Raw genomic sequence first — 21672 nt, forward strand, 5'->3', positions numbered from 1 at the left:
ATATTACTTCAGTTACCAAATCCAGACTGAGTCCCCGGACTCGGCAGGGGAGGACATAATATATTAGGAAGTAAGAGGAGGGTGTTCTCTTCGGGCCTCCTTTTATAAAAATGTACAAAAACTTGCCTCTCACTAGCAAGGAAATGACTACAAGGCCCTAAAATGTGGATTTCCAGAGGCAGATGGGGGGCCGCTCCCCGCCCAGGCCGGCCCCCCCAGATGCGTGTCTGCTGAGCCTCGGGGCGAGTTTGCGCACTGGACTCGGGCGAAGGGAGAAAGGCTCAGGTATCAGGCAGGTAATTAGACGCGTAGAGCGAGGTTCAGCGGGGCCTCGGTGAGTTGTCAGAGGATGAGATCTATCTCAGGAGACCCAATCAGCCTCCCTTATACTGATCTTTGTAAGCGAATCTCTTTGGGAACGTGCGGGCGGGGGCTTTACCACGCATTTCAGCGCTCTGGAGAAAGGAACTCTGCAGTTGATTTCTGAGTTCCGTCAAAGCAGCCGGTGAAGATTTTTCCTTTCTGCACTTATTTTAATGTGAACATACTGAAATGAATAACATTCCTACAGCTCATAAATTTCACCAGCAGAGCTGCCTAAGAGGGGCTAGATTGTGAGAGAGATACTACTTTTAAAGACTGTACAGGAAGAAGAATGCAAATTTACAAAGAGTGCCTCTGAGGTAATTCTGTTACCCAGATTGGCCTGAAGTTTACACTGGTGTTAATAATCTTACCCCATCGTGAGCTCCCCTGTTCTCCTGTTCTTATCACCCCACCCCCCTACGCCCACCATAAGGGTGAGAAGTAGAGAGGAAGAAAAGGGAAATAAAGCTGAGGGGCGATAAGCTGGCAGATGTGAAGTTCAGGCTGGGCAGAGGGGGGTTTAGTTCCAGCTGTGCCCCAGTAGGACAGAGATCTCACAATGGTCTATCCTATTAAGTCCCCAGCACCATAATCCAGGGGCTGCCACCGTTGTCCTTATCAGGTTCCTGAATATCCTTTCACACAATGAGAGCTTGAAAATCTCTCACTGATTTTCAGAGGGGGGTTCAATTTTCAGAATGATTTTCAGAATGGAAATCAATGGGTTACAATGCACTGCTATGTGCTTTAGGTATTCCCTCTGTAAAGCTTATTCCTTTTGACATTTCCAAGACTTGGGTATGACTTTGGAGAGAAAGAAATAGTCATGTATACCTGTAGTTGAACAGTGTTTGTTTTGTCAGAGACCCACATTGCATCATGTACCTTAGATCTGTTATCATTAGGGAAGGTTTCATTTGCTCTCTCCCATCTTAATTTTATTTGGAATTTCCATTGGGACATACATGGAAATGAACAGTTTCTCTTTGCCTAGTGTTGAAGAGGCTAGCAGCTTAAAGTACCTGTGTGGACTGCTAGATGATATCTAACATGCAAGTTTTGAAAATTGGTCAAGGATTAGAACTGACTTTGTAGTTCCATAGAACTGAGCATAATGCAGTGATCTCGGAATCCTTGTTGGAAGTTCGAATAACACATGTTGGCTTGCTGTGGAAGGCAGAAACAAATACTAAATATATTTACTGTAAATCATCACTATGAAATACATGTAGGGAAGACTAGAAAATGAGAATGTAAAAGGCAAAACAAGATAACAAAAATCAGATCTCGAATCAATCAAATGTTTTACTTTTTAAAGTATCACCTTAAGAGATTTTGCATTTATACGGATGATGCTACCGCTGTTGTTAAAAACATTCTTGAAAATGCTCGTCTGAAATTACCTTCGGAACCAGTATGCAAGCTACTCAAGAAATCCGCTAATTTCTTTATGCTGACACTTCGCTTTTGTCCACCCCCAACTCTCTTACTCACCTGGACCATTTATTTACCTGATTCATAAAACTTGATACCAAGTGAACCCTTCACATATCTAAATCCAGCCCCCAAGAGTGAACTTCTTTTTTTCTGTGAGACCATTCATGAGAAAGGGGCTGTACTTTTGAAGGCAAGTACAGAGGAGAACACAGGAAAATGTTTTGAGTAAGGGAAGCACCATATACTTGATGCTATTAAAGAGCCAATTCTTTATCTGTTGATCGTACATTTTAGTTAATGGAAAAGCAAATAGTGAATCAAATGGGAGAATTGGAATAAAAGCTTTCAGCAACCCCTGACTTCCTCCTTTTAGGGCCTTGTAAGTACTTACTACACTGAACATGTCAGATTTGATGTGACTTCAAAGTACAGTTTTTTGTTAATGAGCATCAATTTACAATTTTTTGGTCCCTTTTCTACCATTGGCCAAAGGAACTTTGAGAAACTTTGCTGATTACCATGCTTCACTCCCTCCCTGTAATAAGTTTCTACATTCCTCTTCGTAAGGTGTGTGATTTGCCCCTCCTCCAGTATACTGGCCTGATTCCTGACTTAGAGCTTGATCGTGTGACATGCTCTGGCCAGTGGAGATGAGTGCATGTGGAGCTGAGCAGACACCAGAAGAACTGTAGCCAACACACAGCCCTCATGAACAAAATAGATATGTTCATTGTAAGCCATTGATGTGTTGAGGTTGTTTGTTACTGTAGCAAAATACAGATATAGTAGCGATAATGTCATAATTTATCTATATAAGGCAGATAAAACTTAAGTTAGTGAGCCCATAAAGAAAATTTCCAAGTTTCAGTCATCTAGGAAGAGAAATATCTAAGGAATTATACCCAGAACAAGTAAAATGTTTAAAGAACTCTGCAAGGATCCAAGTTTGTGCATTGTGTTTATTGGGGCAATATTTGTTGGTGGAGGGTGGTCAGGGCATTTCCAATCATTAAAAATGAACTTCAAGCATCCAGATGTCATATTTGGTAACTGGGTATTGGCATTTTAATGACACAGTAAGCTGCAAGCACTGTCAATAGTGTTTACAAGGCAGGTGGTGTGTACTTATTACGGGAGCACAAGTTAATTCGTAATTTCTAGTGCGGCCCTCCAGAGTGTAAATACCAAGTCACCTATAGGAATAACATGTACACTTGAGCAAGCAAATGTCAGCCCATCTGATCCTGTGTTAAGACACAAACTTTTAGTCCTTGGGTTCAGAAATTGAAATGATACAAGAATCTCTACATTTTCCTTTGCTCCTCTGCCACCCCTGTGTATCTTTTCTCGTTCTGGTTAGGAAAAGAGGATAACTGTGGATAACTTGCGGTTCCAAATATCCGCTTGGGCTGCTCCTTAAAGACAAGCTCAAACTTCATTGAACCGATCTCCCAGAATAGTGTACCAAGTTTTTTCAGTCATCCGTGATGTTTTAACCTTGGGGAATAGTGAAAATTGGGGGGTTGAAATGAAGCAAAGTATTATCTCCCAGGTTTGGTAGATGACAGAGCTACATGGAAACTTCCAGGTTCTTCCTGTTTGTCCAACCCTTCTCTCTTGTAGGTAGAAAACCTATTTTCTCTATGGAATAAACTGTATGAACTGAGTATTCAAGACTTGGGTGTTGGTTACAAAAGGATTTTAGAAAACCATCTCTCAAAATTTGGCTATAGCAGGTCGAGTTGAAGATGTTTATACCCTATGAACTGACACTTTAACCTCTAGGTGTATAATAAGGTGAGCAATATGAATTTGCCATTTTGTAAGTCAAAATGGTTGAATATTGACAATTTCAAATGATTCAATCTAAACATCGAAGGGAAACTTTCACACACATTTAAAGGAGGCAAAAATGTTTATTGCAGCATTGTTTGAATAATGAGAAACTGTAAACAACCTAACTGTCCATCAGTAGGGGAATGAGTAAATTAGAATACGTTATAAAGCTGAAAAGTTGAATGAAAATAGCTACATCTATCAATTAATCTATCATTAATTGCAGAGGGATAATGATTAGTGAATTAAAGAAACTCACAGCCTTCAGTTGAAACTGTACATGGTGATATAATCTATATAATGCTTAAAGGCACACAAAGTAATAACATACATTGGTGTGGGAATATACAAAGAATACAAACATTCAGGGGAAAGATCCACTGGTGAGAGCAGAGAGAAATGGGCTTGGGGAGGTAACTATTATGTTTTGTTAAAAAAAAGATCCAAAGCAAATATGGAAAAATGTTAATACATTTTATTTTGGATATGGATATAAAGGTGTTCATAATGTTATTATCTTGTCTGTATGTTTAAAATATTTTACAATAAAACATTCATTAAACAAATCCCCTCTTAATGAAACCTGACTTACAAACCTATTGCCTTATTTTGTCCTATTATGAGAGTTAGAAGTTGGGGGGTAACTCTTTATTTCTCTTTACTTTCCTGCCAGAACAATCCTACTTTACCACAAGAGCAGGTGGATGTTTGGGACTTACTAAGGAGAAGTCAAATACATGGAAATACAAAATAAAATAAGCACTTGGTAGTTTTCAAAATATTACCCCAGTTACTCCTATTACATCAGTTTTCTTTTAATGCAGGAGCCAGCTGCTCTCACTGATTGACTTTGATTCTCTCCGTTGCCTTTCGTACTTTTCTTACTCTAAGTAGGCGTATGAATAGCAAACATCTCAAAAAGATAAAGAAACATTTCAGCTTGGAACTGATGCAGAAAGTAAGTCACCATTTCTATAACAATAAGACTGTATTTTTTATTCTTGAAGTTTCGGTACAGTGTCAGCAAGAGAGCGAATCTGGTAAATTAAGCCAAAATGAGTGCTCTGTGAAAATGCAGTGTAACATTCCACAATTAGTCTCTTCTGAATAAGCAGGTCTTGGGTCTTACATAAGACAGGAGGCTATGGCTCCTGTCTCTAAATTCTGGGTGGACCTCTTGAAACCCCTGTAGCCTCGAAGCCAGTGTCTGTGTCATGGGATGGTGGCAGGGGAGGGAGGCGGAGCGTGGCTATACATCTCTAGGGTTGCTTTTAGCCACAAGCATCAGAAAACCCTGTGTCAGTTGACTTCAGCAATATGGAGATTTATTTCTTCACATTATAAGAAGTCCAGAGATAGGATGGTCTCTTGGGTGTGTTGCTTCAGAGGCTCAGTGATGTTGTCAATAACCCAGGTTCTTTGCATCTCCATCCTCAGCCAGGATGCAGGGTTGACTGCATCCTTAGGCTGGTGGGAAGATGACTGTGGCAGTGCCAGGAGTCACATCCACTCGGTGTCAGTGTTCACAGTAGAGGAGACCACCTTGCTTAGGAATGAGAAAATTGTTGCCAGAATCCTCCAGCAGACTTTTCCTCACCTCTTACTGGTCAGAGTTAGGGTGTATGCTTATTCTTAAAACATTCCTGAAAATGCTCTTGGGATTATCTTAGACCAGTTGGCTTTGGTCCTGAACCGTGTTCCCCTAAGGACCATGGCTGTATAGAGCATTAGTGGCTGGTCACAATTAGGGTTCTGTCTGGGAGAAAGAAAGGAGGAACGGTTGCTGGGTAGACAACCAACAGTGTTTACTACTGTGGCTTGGAGCGTATATGGGGGTTATTAGTTTCACCATAATCTTCATTAGCTCCCTCTCCAAGTAACCCCTGCCAATAATTATAGTATCTAAGTAAAATCCATGCGCTGCTAGATGGTCTTCAAGTTCCCAGCCTCCCCTTAATCCAGATAGTCTCCTATAAGCCCCTTCTGTATAGAAATTCTGCGACCATCACCACTGCCTTCCTGTCAGGGTACTTCTTAAGCAGCAGCTCAAGTGCTAAAAGCAAACAATGTTAGAAAAAGGAAAAAAGGTTCATTTACATATGTACCAACATATTCATTTCCATGATTTTAACACTTAAAAATTCTTTTACCTCGTTTATATTTTGAGAAGTTCCAAGTTTTTCCTCAGGGTATAGTCACTTGCCTGATTTGAGATTTTAGGAATATTTTCAAGAATTTTCCAGAAAGCATTTCCATTTTGGCAGCAGCCACCTTTTCTTTATTCTTTCTGTGAGTCAGATTAGAGACTTGTCACATTCCAAATTACTCATTTGCTTTGTGAATCTGCTTGTTGTTGTGGTGACCAGAAAATTTGTTGGCTGAGAGAAAAAAGTTTTATTTTGGGGTGAGAGGTGGGTAGAGGGAGGGGAAAGGAAGTGGCTTTAAGGAAAGGAGTGGAAATCCATCGACTATTTTGAGTCTTCTACAAAAGGGATGGAGCAGATGAATGCTTTATCTTGGCTCCCAGAGAAAATTTCCCAGGACTTGTGCAACGAAGATAGGTTCACTGATTGTGTCTCCTTTGTCAGTCATACACGCTTTTCCTGTTTCTTTCTCCAAACACACATCCAAATGAAAATCCAAGATCTGTGATCTTTTTTCACTGGATGTGGTGAGTCTCTCCTGCCATAGGGAAGTCTTCTGTTCCGAGGCAAGGAGAGCCCAATGCGGCTGTTATTGGGTTTTTCTTTAACAGGAGAGGCCACTGTAATAATAATTACATAAGCCATCTCCCCAAGTCAGCAATTAGGTACTTATTTGAAGGAGAGAGGAGAAGCAAGATTTGTTTCCCTCTAGTTTCATCAGGGATTCTTATAAAATACAATTTAATTGGGAAAAAAAAAACCCGACTTGGGTTCTTTCCCCTGAAGTGTCATTCCTTCCCCTTAACTGAATTAAGGTTAACAAAACAAAATTCTAGCTCTCGCATTGTTACGCCAGCCACAGAACTCCAGCACTCCCTCTCTGCTTTGCGGAACCCAGTGAGAAGTGTGAGTTGACAGATGAGGCCTAGGCTCCTGTGGACCTCTTCAAATTCTGCCCTTGTCACTTCCGACCAGCGTAATTTATCTGAAATTCAGACTCCTCGTTTGGAGGTGGTACTAATACCCATCTCCCTGGGCCCTTCTGAGATGCAAGCACACAGTGTCTATGACATAAAATGTGTTCGACCAAAGTAAGATATAGACAGGCACCTCTATGTTCTCACTGTTGTTTGCGTTTCATTAGGAGGGTTATCACAGACTGGCTGTATGCTATGTCCCAAGGGAGTAGACCTTTAACTGCAAAACTTGCCTCAATTTCAGTTCAAGAAATCATACTCGTGGACAGCTGTCTGAAAGATGTGGAATCTCTACTTTCATTCAAATATTCTAAATTCTACAGCTAGATCAAGCTAGACCATTGAGGAGTACTTAACCAAAGTTAGTTATGTATTTTTTATTTGTGTATATATATATATTTTTTGGCGGTACGCGGGCCTCTCCCGTTGCGGAGCACAGGCTCTGGACGCGCAGGCTCAGGGGCCATGGCTCACGGGCCCAGCCGCTCCGCGGCATGTGGGATCTTCCCGGATCGGGGCACGAACCCGCGTCTCCTGCATCGGCAGGCGGACTCCCAACCACTGCGCCACCAGGGAAGCCCGTTTTATTTGTATTTTTAATTGAAGTATAGTTGACTTACAACATTATATTAGTTTCAGCTGTACAACATAGGAATTCGATATTTTTATTGCTTATACTCTGTACAAAGTTATTGTAAAATATTGACTGTATTCCCCATGTTGCACATTACATCCTTGTAACTGATTTACTTTATACCTAATAGTTTATACCTGTTAATCTTTTTCACTTATGTTACCTCTCTCCTACCCCTTCCCCTCTGGTAACCACTACTTTATTTTCTGCATCTGTGAGTCTGTTTCTTTTTTGTTATATTTGTTCATTAAAAAAAATTTTTTTTAGATTCCACATAAAAGAGAAAACATACAGTATTTGTCTTTCTCTGTCTGACTTATTTGCACTAAGTGTAATACCCTCCAGGTCCATCCATGTTGTCATAATTGGCAACATTTCATTCTTTTTCTGGCTTAAGTAATATTCCATTTTGTGTTTGTGTGTGAATATATATATATATACACACATATATGTATATATATCACATATCACATCTTCTTTATTCATTCATCCGTTGATAGACACTTAGGTTACTTTCATTACTTGGCTATTGTGAATAATTCTGCTGTGAACATTGGGGTAGTTATATACTATTTTGAGCAGATCAAAAAGAGAACAGAAGGAGCTTTGTCTGAGGTAGGCAGGCAAAAGGTAGAGGAGTCTAGTAGAGAAACAAGGGGATTCATGATATTTCAACTTCTCAGTGTTTGAGTATCTATTATGAGGAAGGATGTGTGTTTATCTGAGAGAGTCTGATATGGGAGGGACTGAGAGGTAAGAGGTAGAAGGCAGAAGAAAACAGACTTATAGGGGACAGTCAGCTATTCCGAAAAGGGGGAAAGAGAGGGTATGAAAGAGACCTTAGTGGCATAATACACCGAGCCACTTAGCAAGTGATGTTCATCCAGAACAAGAAGTAAACTGATAAATAAATAGATAATTTTACATCCTTACCATTTGCGTCCCATGGTACCTGATATCTAGTGCACGCTCAATAATAGCTTTCCACAAGTGGTTGTATGACACGAGAATTCCTGCTATAGAATCACTAGCTTTTAAAAGGTAAGGTTTTGAGAAGAGACTGCTTTATTTTTATCTGTCTTATCTTTTAGGTTTGTTAATCTTGTGCCCAGCATTGAGTGTAGAACTTTGGATTCTACCATTTATACTAGCGGCCATTAGAATTATAATTTTGTCATTGTGATATTGGTCTCAGCTATCTTTGATCACATTGGATCAAGAATTTAATATTAAAAAAACAAAAGCAATTTTCTGTCTAAGGTGAAGCAGTTCTAGACTGGCAGCTGTATATATATCACTAGGCAGAACACTGGGTTTGGAAGAAAGAACTCAGCTGAATCTTAATTGAATGAATTCAAACTCATTAAAAATGTTTTAGCTTCTGCAATGCCAAAATGTCTTTTGCCTCAAGTGCTTTTTTCTCTTGGCCTTTAAACTCTGGTGCAGTTTAGGAGAAATTTAATCTGCATGTTTGTGATTCAGTTACACTTAACTCATCCCTGTGTGGTTTCTTAAGAGCAAGTTGGTGTTCAGCAATCTTTGGGGCCAATTTTTCCCCTTGGTACTTGGAAGGTGAATTCTGCCCAAACTAAATGAACTCAAACCCCAAAAGGTTCAGGATCATCAAGAAGTTCAGAATCTGTAAAGTTCAGGTTGGTTCCACACTTCCCAAAAATGTGTCTTCCTCCTCTTCCAAAGCAACCCTTTGCTTTGGACTTTGCAGAAGTTCTCGTCCACAGGTCCCTGGATTGATATTGGCTATGCATGCTTGCATATCTCCCTTTTCAGCTGCTGTACACCCTCCAGAAACAGGAGATTCTTGCTCTCAGAGGCTCTGACTCTACCATTGCATTCTTTAATTCAGAATTTGAAATTTCCCTTTCCAGGCTTCATCTGCCAAGAGCCCAAATCCTTGATCCCAAACATACTTTCCTCCCATTTTTAAATATGTTTAATTTCACTCTAAAATGAGGCCCAAATTCAGCTCCCCTGACCACCTCTTCCTAACAAGCCCTTATACTTAGAAATTCTTATTTTCTTTCTCAGTATAGGAGATTTTCTTCCATTATGGTCTTCCTAAATTCTAAACAATTAATCTTAATTGTACAGGCAATTATGTATTGGATGTATTCTATTCCTCCAGGCGTCAACAGCTGCAGTGTCCATTTTGTATTACTTTTGCAATGGACATGTGGGTTGACATCAGTAACCACTGTTTCCTTTTCGTTGTGGGCAAAGCTTTGATCTGGGTGCCTACCTTTCTCTTATGTGACTTGAAAGTGCATCTTGATTGGTCTGAACCAATCATGCTGATCCATCTTTGGTTTAGAAAGAGACTAGACTCCACTCCTGGCCAAAGAGATGCAAGGGCTAAGTCTGCTGGGGCGTTCGGGGAAGGATTTCCTCACTCTACAAAGGGGACTTGCTGGGCAAACAGCCTCTTTCTTCTGTTGCTTCCTATTGTTGTGTTTAGATGTTGCTGTATCTAGGTGTGATGCTTGGAACTGCATTAGCCATCCTGTGACCTGGGAAATTGCAGTTCTGAGAACAAATCTGACACACGGAGGGCTTCAGAGTAGAAAGAGGGTGAGAGTGTGGGACTTGGATGACATTGTTGGGCCACTGAGTTAACCAGGCCCTCTTAGGACATCTTGTCATGTGAGATAATAACATTTCCTTGTTGTTCAAGTCATTTGGGGTTGGGTGTTCTGTTCTTTGGTCTCAAAGGCTTTCCAACGATTCACTTACTTTCCTGAATGAAATCCAAATCACCTTTGGTTGTGAAAGTATCGGTAGTTTTTCAGAATGCCAGCTGCTTTCCTACCCTTACATGTTCTTCTCCCCATCACCTTTGGTTGTGAAAGTATCGGTAGTTTCTCAGAATGCCAGCTGCTTTCCTACCCTTACATGTTCTTTTCCCCCAGACTTAGCCACTTCTCTCCACCCACGGTTTACCACAGCGGGGGTTGTTCTTTCGCTTCTCCTAACCCATCTATCTGAAATTTCTTTTCTGCCCCCTGAGCCACTAAATCAGTTCCTCCCTTTAAATCTTATCCTGCAGCAGACCCTTTCTCGTCAGCGTTTGATTAGCTCCCTGTGATAGCTCACATGAAGGATGCTCTATAAAAGTGAATTATGCTGCACTATGTTATACTGCTCCGCCCTGGGGCCCAGTAGGAATCATGGGAAACAGATGAGCACAGAGGTCAGAGGCACAGACTGCAGAGGAAGCCTGTGGAGGGACTGCAACACTGTGACCCTCTCAGGGACATATGTAAGAGCTCCAGTAGTCTCCAGACTCTCTAAGGTATAAGCTAGAAGTAAAACACCAGTTTATGTGACAGCCTGGGAGCCCCAGGGGTGAACTGAGGAGTTTCATCACTATAGATCATAGAATTTTAAATAAGTGTGATATTCCAGAAGCTGAAATATTCTTTGAAAACGAAACACGCCATAAAAGGCCAAGAATGAGGTCTCCCTTGGACGTTTGCCAGGTTGAGCCTTTGTTTCCAGTGACTCCAAGAGAGTCCTGTGTATAATTTAGGGCAAGTTAAGGAGCCTTGATTCCTGTCCTGAAAATTAGGTACGAGCTTTAATTTGTCCTGCAATGATTTACTTGAGGGGACTCTTCAGAGTGGCTGTAGAACACATAGGCAGCACAAAGATGACACATGGATTTGTGTGGAAGCATTTTCGGGCTCTGATCATGACTTATCCTCACACTTCTTTTCTCTGTGGCTCTTCCTGTTGCTCCCTCGTTTCCAACCAACTCAGTCCTCTGCATTTTTCTGACAGTATCTGCATTTCCTATCTGTCTGCCTTTGCTGACTTTGTTTCTTCTTCTGGAATGCTCTCTTCTGGCAACTCCCTGTTAGCTTCTCTTAGCCAGCTTACAACCTTCAGACCGCATGCCAATTTCCTGACATGAACCTTCCCTGGTTCTCTCAAGAGGAAGCTTTGGAATCATATCTGGCCTTGCATCTGTCTCTCCTGGATTATCTGGCGATGGACCTCTTCAGTCTTAATTTCCTCATATAAGGATTGGGGCTAATAATATTTCAGGATTGTGGTGAGAAGCCATGCCTTGTACAGATCAGGTGCTCAAAAATAGTAGTAGATTTTCTTCCTTTCTCCTTCTAACTGGAAGTGATTTTTCTTCTTTGGAACCTCCCCTGCCACTTGTTTGAAACTGTTTGAGATTATGTTTTTAAAGTTATTTGCGTAGAAAGAAGATGCCTGTCTACATTTGGCAGTCATTTGCCCCCTATACATTTTGTGGATGAGAAGTGAGATCAATAGTTGAGATAGTTGAGGGTGGACATAGAAAGGCCGGAATTTTCCAGACATTTATTTTCCCTTGAGTCATTCTATTTTACTCTTATCTGTTCCTTTAAGCCAGGGTGACCATTCCAGCCCATGTGGCCAGACCCAGTAGGAGAACCTTTTGGGCAACTGATCTTACACACAATAAACTTTCTGAACTCTACTACCTTGGGTCGTACCTTCCCCACTCTCCTTCCTTCATTCTCCTGGCTTCCTTTCCTGTTCCTGGCCCACAGCCAGCCCCTTGATCTCCTGTTGTACTCAACTTTTCTGGTCTGATCTCCATATCATCTCTTGAATATGGTTTTGTGTTTTCACTCAGACTCTCCCTCCTGCTCCCCTGTACTCTGATGTTCCTGCCTGATCCTGATTAAGACTCTGGAACCTAACTGTGGTATAAGCCTCACTCCCAAGCCAATCCCAGGAACCAGAACATTCCTTTGGGGATAACTCTAGGTACTTAAAGGAATTCCCCCCTTTAAAGTTAATTTACAAATATTAGAGAACCTTGCTCTAGACCATGCCATGGTTAGTGCCTGCCTCCCTGCTCCATTTTTCAGAATGCACATTTTCAAAATGACAGTAGTAACCATTTCCCATTTCCCTCAGCCTTTCACTGGGTGGCCCTGAAGTGTGATTTTATTTTATGAGATTTAGGAAGGTGAAAAGATTAAGTTAGAGGGCTTTGCTAATTTTGTCACTAATTTTGTGTCCTATCAGACTGCTTTGAAATCTCATCTTGATGACTTCATGTTGCTTCCTCCTTGCTCTGTTCAGTGGATTCTTGATTGTTGGAAACAAGAATCCACTGAATTCTGTTCCAGGTTTAGGCAAATATGGGTTTTGACCTTCCAGTTTTTCTTTTGGTAAGGCCGACTTTGGGTCTCTGAAGCCACACACACACACACACACACACACACACACACACACACACACACACCATGCCCTGGGGTTAGAATCAACAACAAAAGCAGATTTGGGAACACAACTACTCGGAATATAGTTTCAGCACAGATTCTAAGTGAATCTTGGGAGGCTAATTCTTCTAGTTTTATAGTCACTGCTCAATTGTCCTGAAGTTCTATAATTTAAAATCCTCTATGATTGGATCTCAGTAATGCTTCCCTTTTAATTTTATCTGACTAAAAATGTTAAAGTTTCAGGCAGTGATTCCTGTTACCAGAATTATCTGAAGCCTGATCTGGTTAGTGGACTCTTGTCCTCTCAATATGTTACCCTTATCTCTCTCCTCGGCTATGATCCTGCTTGGATAGACTCAAAGCAAAATTTCTCAAAAAGGGCAGTTTCATGTTCTATCTAAACTTCTGATCTATTACTTTGCTGGAATTTCCATCAAAATATTATGTTAGCTCCTTTCCTAATGGGGCACGAAAGCTTTCTTTTTTCTCAGTCGCTTTCGTCTTAGCCCCCTGTGGGTATGGATGAAGTGACAGAAACAGCAATCACTCAAATTTCTTTTGCCTTTGCTCCCACCTGTCGGCACAGGGTCCTTGGTTCCCAGTTTCCAGCAATATTCTCCTAAGTATCTCTGGGAGTCCCCGGAGACAGTCTCACCTGTGCTCACAGTCAAACCCCATCCATCCTGCCAGTGCTGTGAGCTGCTGGGCTCTGAGGGCTCCTGACAGGTTCCTGTGCTGCACTTCGGGACACCACATATGGCACGGGGAGTGCTGGGGGATTTCTACCACCTCCCCAGACCCTGCAGGCTCCATGGGCACCACTTTCACCCTGAATGCTGTTTCTGGTGGATATTTGCTGAGTACCAATTTCTCTCACTGCAGCGAGGCAGTGAAGGCCTGGAACTTCCCAAGCTGTGAGGTGTTTAGTTTTAAACTAGGGAAACATCTTCCTCTATGACATACTCTGTCAAAGTGGGTACTGAGGGCGGATGCCACTTATGGAGTTTTAAAAAATAAATAGTTCTTTCAATGTTTATTCATGATCCCCAAAGCCAATGTGTGGCTGGTCCAGAAAGCAAAATCAAATGGCAGGCATTATACTGCATCCAGAATTGCTCCTTCCTTGACAAAGAAATCTTTCCATGCCTGGCTTCTTTTTTAAAAAATTAATTAATTTATTTATTTTGGGCTGTGTTGGGTTTTCGTTGCTGCGCGCGGGCTTTCTCTAGTTGCGGTGAGCGGGGGCTACTCTCGTTACAGTGCGCAGGCTTCTCATTGCGGTGGCTTCTCTTGTTGCGGAGCACGGGCTCTAGATGCTCGGGCTTCAGTAGTTGTGGCACGTGGGCTCAGTAGTCGTGGCTTGTGGGCTCTAGAGTGAAGGCTCAGTAGTTGTGATGCACGGGCTTAATTGCTCCACGGCATGTGGGATCTTCCTGGACCCGGGCTGGAACCCGTGTCCCCTGCATTGGCAGGAGGATCCTTAACCACTGTGTCACCAGGGAAGCCCCCATGACTGGCTTCTTGCTATCGCATACTAGTAAGTTTATTGTCTCACTCATCAGTTCTGAAGCAGGCCACGTCATTTTCAAGTACACGGAAGGCTGACTCAAAATGACTTAAATGATGAGGAAAACTTCTTACTTCACATAAGAAGAAGCCCTGTAGTCAGGCATCTCCAGGGTTAGTAAAGTCAAAGACCCAGGTTCTTTCCGTCTTCTTGCTCCACTACCTTGAGCAGTCAGATTCTGTTCTCAGAATCTCATGATTCCCTTCATCACTGCAAGATGGTGAGGATGCTTTTAGTTACCAAACCTAGAGGAAGAAGAGGCTGCTTCCTCCTATGCGAGGTGCCCCTTTTTTTTTCTTTTTTTTTTTTGAGCAAGGAAACCTTTCTCAGACTTCCCCCTTCCCCACCAGCAGATGTCTCTCATCTCATTAGCCAGAATTACAGCAAACGCTCACTGCAAAGGTCAGTTTCCAGCAATGGGAATGGGATTAGCACAGCTAGTTTAATAAAGCACAAGACTGTGTGTAGTATGTGGGCCCAAAGAAAATCTGAGGTTAGAAATTTTGAATAAGTAGCCAGCAGTCTGCTAAACTTGGGTGTGAGCAGATATGACTGAATACTATGCTTCAAACAAAAGCAAACCAAAAGAACAAAAAAGATGCACCGTCTTTCCTGGACTCAGTGGCTGTAGCTAACTTATAGAGTACAGCGGGTGTCTTATTTTAGAAGAAATAGATCTTCAGGGGCTTGAAAAGAAAGTGCTCCACCTCCTGTGAGTCCCGTAAGGGGCTGAGCTCCAGGACAGGAAGCAGGGAACTCTGGAAGTTCTGGGGGTGGTGGCTGGGGACCAGGAAGTACAGGGAGGCTGCCAGGCTCCTTTAGGCCTTGTAAACCCCCAGGCTTGCTGAGTGAGGGCTGGGATTCCTGGGGAGGGGACAGAAGCCAATGTGCCAGGAGGAGAGGAAGTGCTAAGTGAACAGAGCAGGAATGGGCTCTGAGGCCTGAGGTGGTTTTAATTATTTATTTTTGGTTTATTTTCAGGAAGCTCAGGGAATTCTTATACTTGAAAGCAGCATTTCTTGTACTGGAAAACAACTTTCTAGGAAGTGCTAAATATTCTTCAAGTTTTGACTCTCTCCTCACCGCCGGTGCATTTCTATTCCAAGAAAAATACTACCTTCTCATTACCTGAAACTCTCGCTTTCAGTATTTGACTGGACTTGAGTTCTATTTTCTAAAAAATCACAGCAGAATTTTGAGATGCCCATGGTTTCTGAACATAGGAGTTTTGCAATTTATCAAAAATACGACATGCTGACACGATCAATAAGTATGTTGAGTCAACCAGCTGATACCCGTGAGTCAGTTTTTTATTAGTCTTCTGGGAGCTCAAGGTCAGTGGTCACTATATTATAAATATGCTTTGAGACATAAAACAGTATAGGTTTTGATGTACAACAAACGAAGAATCACATGTGGATCTTGGCTATGTTCTCACTGAGTGACATTTAGAATTAACTGAATTTGGGACTTAGGATTCATCATCTGTGAAGTGAGCATTATTAATATGAATCCCGCCCCTTTTGCCTTCAGTATGCTTAATACATGTTGGCCCTCTTTCCTTCCCCACCAAACGTTTCTGTGTCTGAACATACAACAAGGGAAAGAACCCACTCAATCTACTGAACACTTGCAAAAGAATCTGTAAACCAAAGATATCACATATATGAAAAAGGATACAATTATATATTCACATATAATGTAAATGTTAACATGAAGTTTTTATAATTTATTATATCCTGAGTTTTAAATCATGGAGTTATAATTTTATAGCTGAAAGAGTCTTATCCTTGTCCAAGCCATGTCTACTCTGCAGTCAGTGTGGTCTTTCTAAAACTCTGATTATGTCATTTCCCTGCTTTAACCCTTGAATGGATTCGTATTTCGCTCTGTAAAAACAGGAACCTATCTCTCTTGTTTGCTATTCTGGTAACCCCAGAACCTAGAAGGATGTCTGGTCCTTACTAAGGTCAATTAATAGTTTCCGAAGGAATGAATCAAGTCCAGACTCCTCTTGGTGATATGCAAGATACCTGATGATGGGTCCGGCCACTGCCTCCTTTTCCTCCTCTCTGCTAACTCTCCAGCTGCCTTTTCACAAGCCAGCCATGCTAAGCTAGTTGTGCCTTCCCAAGGCAGCGCCCCTCAGGCGTTCTCCTCGCAGTCCTATCTGCCTGGGATGCACTTCCGCCCTCTGCATGTGCCTGCTTTGCTTGCTAACTCCTATCGATCCTTTACGCCTCTGCCTTAGAGGTCACTCCCTCTACTGTGCACCCCTTCCTGTACCCCCCCAAATGAATTGGAAGTCCCTCCATGTGCTCCCATAGCATCCTCTATTTAGCTTTTTTTAAAAAATTATTTATTATTTATTTATTCATTTTTTGGTTGAGTTGGGTCTTTGTTGCTGCGCATGGGCTTTCTCTAGTTGCGGCGAGCAGGGGGTGCTACTCTTCGTTGCGGTGTGTGGGCTTCTCATTGCGGTGGCTTCTCTTGTTGCGGAGCACGGGTTCTAGGTTGCAGGCTTCAGTAGTTGTGGTTCTCGGGCTCTAGAGCGCGGGCTCAGTAGTTGTAGCACACGGGCTTAGTTGCTCCGTAGCATGTGGAATCTTCCCGGACCAGGACTCGAACCCATGTCCCCTGCATTGGCAGGCAGATTCTTAACCACTGCGCCACCAGGGAAGCCCTGTTTAGCTTTTTATAACAATTATCACACTATTGACATTGTCGGTCATCTTGTTTGTCTCTTCACTAGACTGTAAATGTCATGAGGGCTAAGACATATTGATAACTGACACTAAATATTTACTGAATAAATAAATAAATATTCTAGATCAATCCCTTCATTTTCTTCTTGAGGAAACTGGGGGGCCAGACAAGTTAGTGATGTGTCCGATGCCACCAGCACTTTGGCATCATAGAAGCTGGGCCCTGAATTAAGTTTCTCTGCTGTCCAGTGTTTTCTTGGCTGACTTGCTCTGGTACTCAGCTAACACTGTTCCAGCAACTGTGGAATAATTGTAATTTAACATTTGAAAAATGTGGTTAGGAACTCAAATAAATAATAATCATATAATTAAGTCAAAGCTCAGACACAAAGGATTGTCTTAAAAAATCCTCTATTATTTTAAATTACCCATGTCATTGTTTTCCTCTATTCTCCTGGAGCTGTTGAAAGAATGTGACATAATAGTGTGCTCACTGTTGGAGGCCTGGGTTTCTGTATGACAGCCAGGATGTAACTCCATTCTGGCAAAATCTGATGTTATCGCTCAGGTTTTTGTTGCACTGAAGTTAGGACATCTTCTTCTGGGAGGATCCTGGTGGGAAAAACATACAGATATCAAATCCTTCTCTTCAGCAGTGCCAACTAACAGGGATCGCAATTGAAATGAGAACAAGGCAAACCTGGGATGGTTAAAAGGAGCAGAGGCTTTGAAACCCTGAAAACCTGGTTTAATTCCAGTTTACCACTTTGCAACCTTGGGCAGAATACTTTCTCGGAGCATTTGTTTCCTCATCTGTAAAATGGGGCTAAATGGGAAGCTAATTTAAGGCTTAGCCTGTATAAAGAGCCTCATTTAGTGTCTGGCTAGGGGCCCTATTGCAGTCACTCTCCCAATTCAGGTATTCCTGCAGGGCAAAGATCTTCACCATGGCGCCTGGTCAGGGAACCTAGTAGGTGCTCAGTAATGCGGGAAGATTAATGACTGTAAGGGAGATGTATTATCACAGAATAGCTAAATTCTTGCTTCAAAGAACCTGAGGTTGCTCTGTCTCTTCCTGTCTGTTTTCTACTGGGACATGGGCTGGGATGTGTTTACGCATGTCTTTTAGACACCATCTTTACATACGTATACCTCAGAAAGAACTGCAGTCCGTGCTTGTTACAATGAGAGTGGAAGACAGCGCTTTGTAAAAAAAGGATCAAAGAATCTCAACAGAATGTAGATTTTTCCATCTTTGCTTGCTCAGGTGATTGAACTGGGTTAATCTAAAAAAAAATTGAGGTCTTTCATGAAGTTCCTGAGTCACTTAGGGCCTGCATCTAAAATCTGAAAAAGCTCTGTTGAACATAAATCCATGGAGACCTTGGAGAAGTGGCTGTATACCCTTCAGATAATTTTCTTGAGTTGTTTGGGGTGCCCTTTGGGAAAAAGTATTACAACTGACTTGCTTGCTTACTGCTCCAACTCACAGCACCTTCTCCTAAGGCTAACACACACTGCTTTTTGAACCCATACTTTTAGTGTTTAGTTATGTGCTATCTTGAGTGTGTCCTTTGGAACAAGATTTTTTAAGTTTTCTGAGAACAAGGACCAGGTCTTTGTTGAGGCAGTACTGGGACTTCTAAGGAGAGCAAAATACAATTGTTCATCATTTGTGTGAGTCGCATCTTCTGTTTTTCAGCAACTCAAGAGCAGGTATTCTCCCCATATTATAGACGGAGGAAAAGATTTACATAAGCTCAAAGCCTTGAGTTGGAATTACCATGAAAATCTTACCTCTTACCTTTTGGCAAATTGCTATTGTTCTCGGCCATTTCTTTGGCAGGATTCCTTTGGGAAATGTAGGAGGCATTATAATTTTAAGCCAAAAAAATGTGAATTCTAATTTGTTTCTTCTCATTTTTTAAAATGCATGTGGAAAGGAACACTTCTGATAGGCAATGAGACAAAGATATAATATCAGGTGAGGGAATGAGGTGCAGAAAAACCAAAATGATTTCGCAAATGGATTGAAGCTAGCCAGAATTTCACTACATTTTAAAACTTGAGCCCGGCAGAACACAAAGGGATGTGTGTCTTACTGTGTCTTTAGCGAAGGCCATTTAACACTGGGAATTTTTCCAGCAGTGTATTTCAATAACAGCAGTCCTTCTTACAACATTTGGGGCTTGCCACGTTGAAAATCAATACCGCTCAGTGTCTACTGAAATTGCACATTTGTTCTCTGTGAGATGTATATAGGATGGCCACATAAATTATCCTCCACACTGGGACTTCTTTTTGTGGGAAAGGGAGAGCCATTAATTGCACCAGGACAATTGGTATAAATTGGGACTATCCCAAGAAAAAACTATGATGACAGAAAATGTCAATTATAGAAATATAGATTTGTATAGTCTCTTTCTAAGGAAGGTTGTTTTATATATTTGTATGAATATATTTATGTAGGCTTAAAAGAACGGTAATTAAGGTATTTAACTCACAATGGTGATGGAATTGAACTGAATCATCTACACACTCTTAACTAGTCCCATTTGAAACTTACGTCCTATTTGCCGGTCTGTTGCATGCCTTCACACATTCCAATGCAAGCATCACAACTGGCCACTTGGAAGTTGAACATACAATCTTGCTCTCATCAGTTTAGTTTGTAACCAGTTTTAGATTCTGCAGGGCCCTATCAGCGGGTCATATGCTAGACTACAAGATCAAAGCAAAAACACAGGGGGTTCTGGGCTTTTCTGTAAGGCCCCAGATTCTAGTCCTTTGTTTATCAGTAACTAACTGTGATTTTTGGCAAGTCACGCAACCTGTGTTTTGGTCTCCTTATCTTTAAAATGTGGGGTAATGCTATCTGATGTGCAGACCTCAAAGGTTTATTGGGAGGATCCAGTGAGGTGATGTATGGGGAAGCCTTCTGGAAAGTGCTATCCATATGTGAAGTATTATCATTCTAGGAGAGAAGGGGGACATGAGATGTGAGGGGAAAACAGGGCTTTCAACTTTAGCTGGCCTTGCAGATTAGGCTTGTGCAAACAAATCATGAAAATAAGGCCACAGGAAAGACATTATACTCTCTTTCATGAATAAGGGTAGGGAGAGAGAAAAGTGAGGACAGGGAATGCAGCCAGTAAAGACTCAGGGATGATACGGTGGTATGGCTTCATTTTTTCTGTATCACTGTTGTCCCCAAGGCCTGGCAGGGCTGCATCAAATATGAATACGTTGAAGAAGAAGAAATGTTAGGGCTTCCCTGGTGGCGCAGTGGTTAAGAATCTGCCTGCCAGTGCAGGGGACATGGGTTTGAGCCCTGGTCCAGGAAGATCCCACATGCCGCGGAGCAACTAGTAAGCCTGTGTGCCACAACTACTGAGCCTGTGCTCTAGAGCCTGCAAGCTACAACTGCTGAACCCGTGTGCCTAGAGCCCATGTTTCACAAGAGAAGCCACCGCAATGAGAAGCCCGCCCACCGCAATGAAGAGTAGCCCCCACTTGCCGCAACTAGAGAAAGCCTGTGTGCAGCAATGAAGACCCAACGCAGCCAAAAATAAAAATAAATAAAATTTTAAAAAATGAATAAAATCTATCAAAAAAAAAAGAAGAAGAAATGTTAGACAGCTGGGTTCCAAGGCTGTGAGGGTACATTAACTTATTCCTGATTGAAGGGGTTGGTTTTATCTATTGTTCAGTAGGAATCAGAATATCATACTTGCCTTTCTTCTCCTGTTGACTTTTTGTCAAGATTAAACAAAATCATTTACATAAAACTGCTCTATGGAGTATAAATTCCAGTAAAAAATAACTTCAAGGAATGAGTCTGTTGATACTAGTTATTATTATAGTAAGAGTCATGTCTTTTTATTCAAAATGATTATCACTTCAAAAAATGTTTCTAAAAGTCACATGTGCTTATACAAACTTAGATATATGGAAAGGTGTAATAAGGGAAAACCACACGTAATACTGCCACCAAGGGATAACAATTGACAATGTTTTGGTGAATAGTCTTTCTGACTTTTTGGTATTTGTGTAAAATTTTTAAGAAATAAAAATGGAGTCTTTAACTTGCCCTTCATTCTTTAATTTGTTCATGATTATTTGAATATTGATAGATAGAAGGCTAGTAAGATAGACACCAGGTCCTTTTTCATGTGCTTTATACTTTCCTGCGGGAATACAGACCCATAAACAGATGATTATAATATAATGTGAAGCATGCCACAAGGAGGAAGCAACAGGTGCTTTGTAGCAGCATCTTCTAGGTTTAGGGAGTTAGGAGAGGCTTCCTGGAGGAAGAGATATTTAGGTCAAGGCTGGAAAGATGACTAGAGTTAACCAGACTGTCATGGATGTTGTGGTGTGTCACCCAGACCCTCCTTAAGGACTGAAACACTCATTCCCCTGCTGGCGGTAGTGTTGCCTTTTGATGATTCTCAGCTGAGGTCTTTCCCCGGGAATCACCCTTTGCTGAAGGAAGATGCCTTGCTCAAGGTTCTATCTCTAGGGGCAGATGAGGTAAAAGGGCCATCTTCTTACCTTAATTCAGACATCTCTGAAGGGCCATCTCAGTTCCAGAGCTCCTCAGAAGATCAGCTGAGGCTTCAGTTGCACCTGCACTGCAGGTAAGTTTTTCCTTCTGCCCAATCCTGCTTCCCTCCCCATTCACGGGTATTGTTCCTAGGAGCACTGCCCAGTAAAAATCCTGCACGCAAATAAACCATCCTCTCAACATAGGCAAAGAG

The sequence above is a fragment of the Delphinus delphis genome, chromosome 2, assembly GCF_949987515.2.
Source record: "Delphinus delphis chromosome 2, mDelDel1.2, whole genome shotgun sequence".
Taxonomy (NCBI): domain Eukaryota; kingdom Metazoa; phylum Chordata; class Mammalia; order Artiodactyla; family Delphinidae; genus Delphinus; species Delphinus delphis.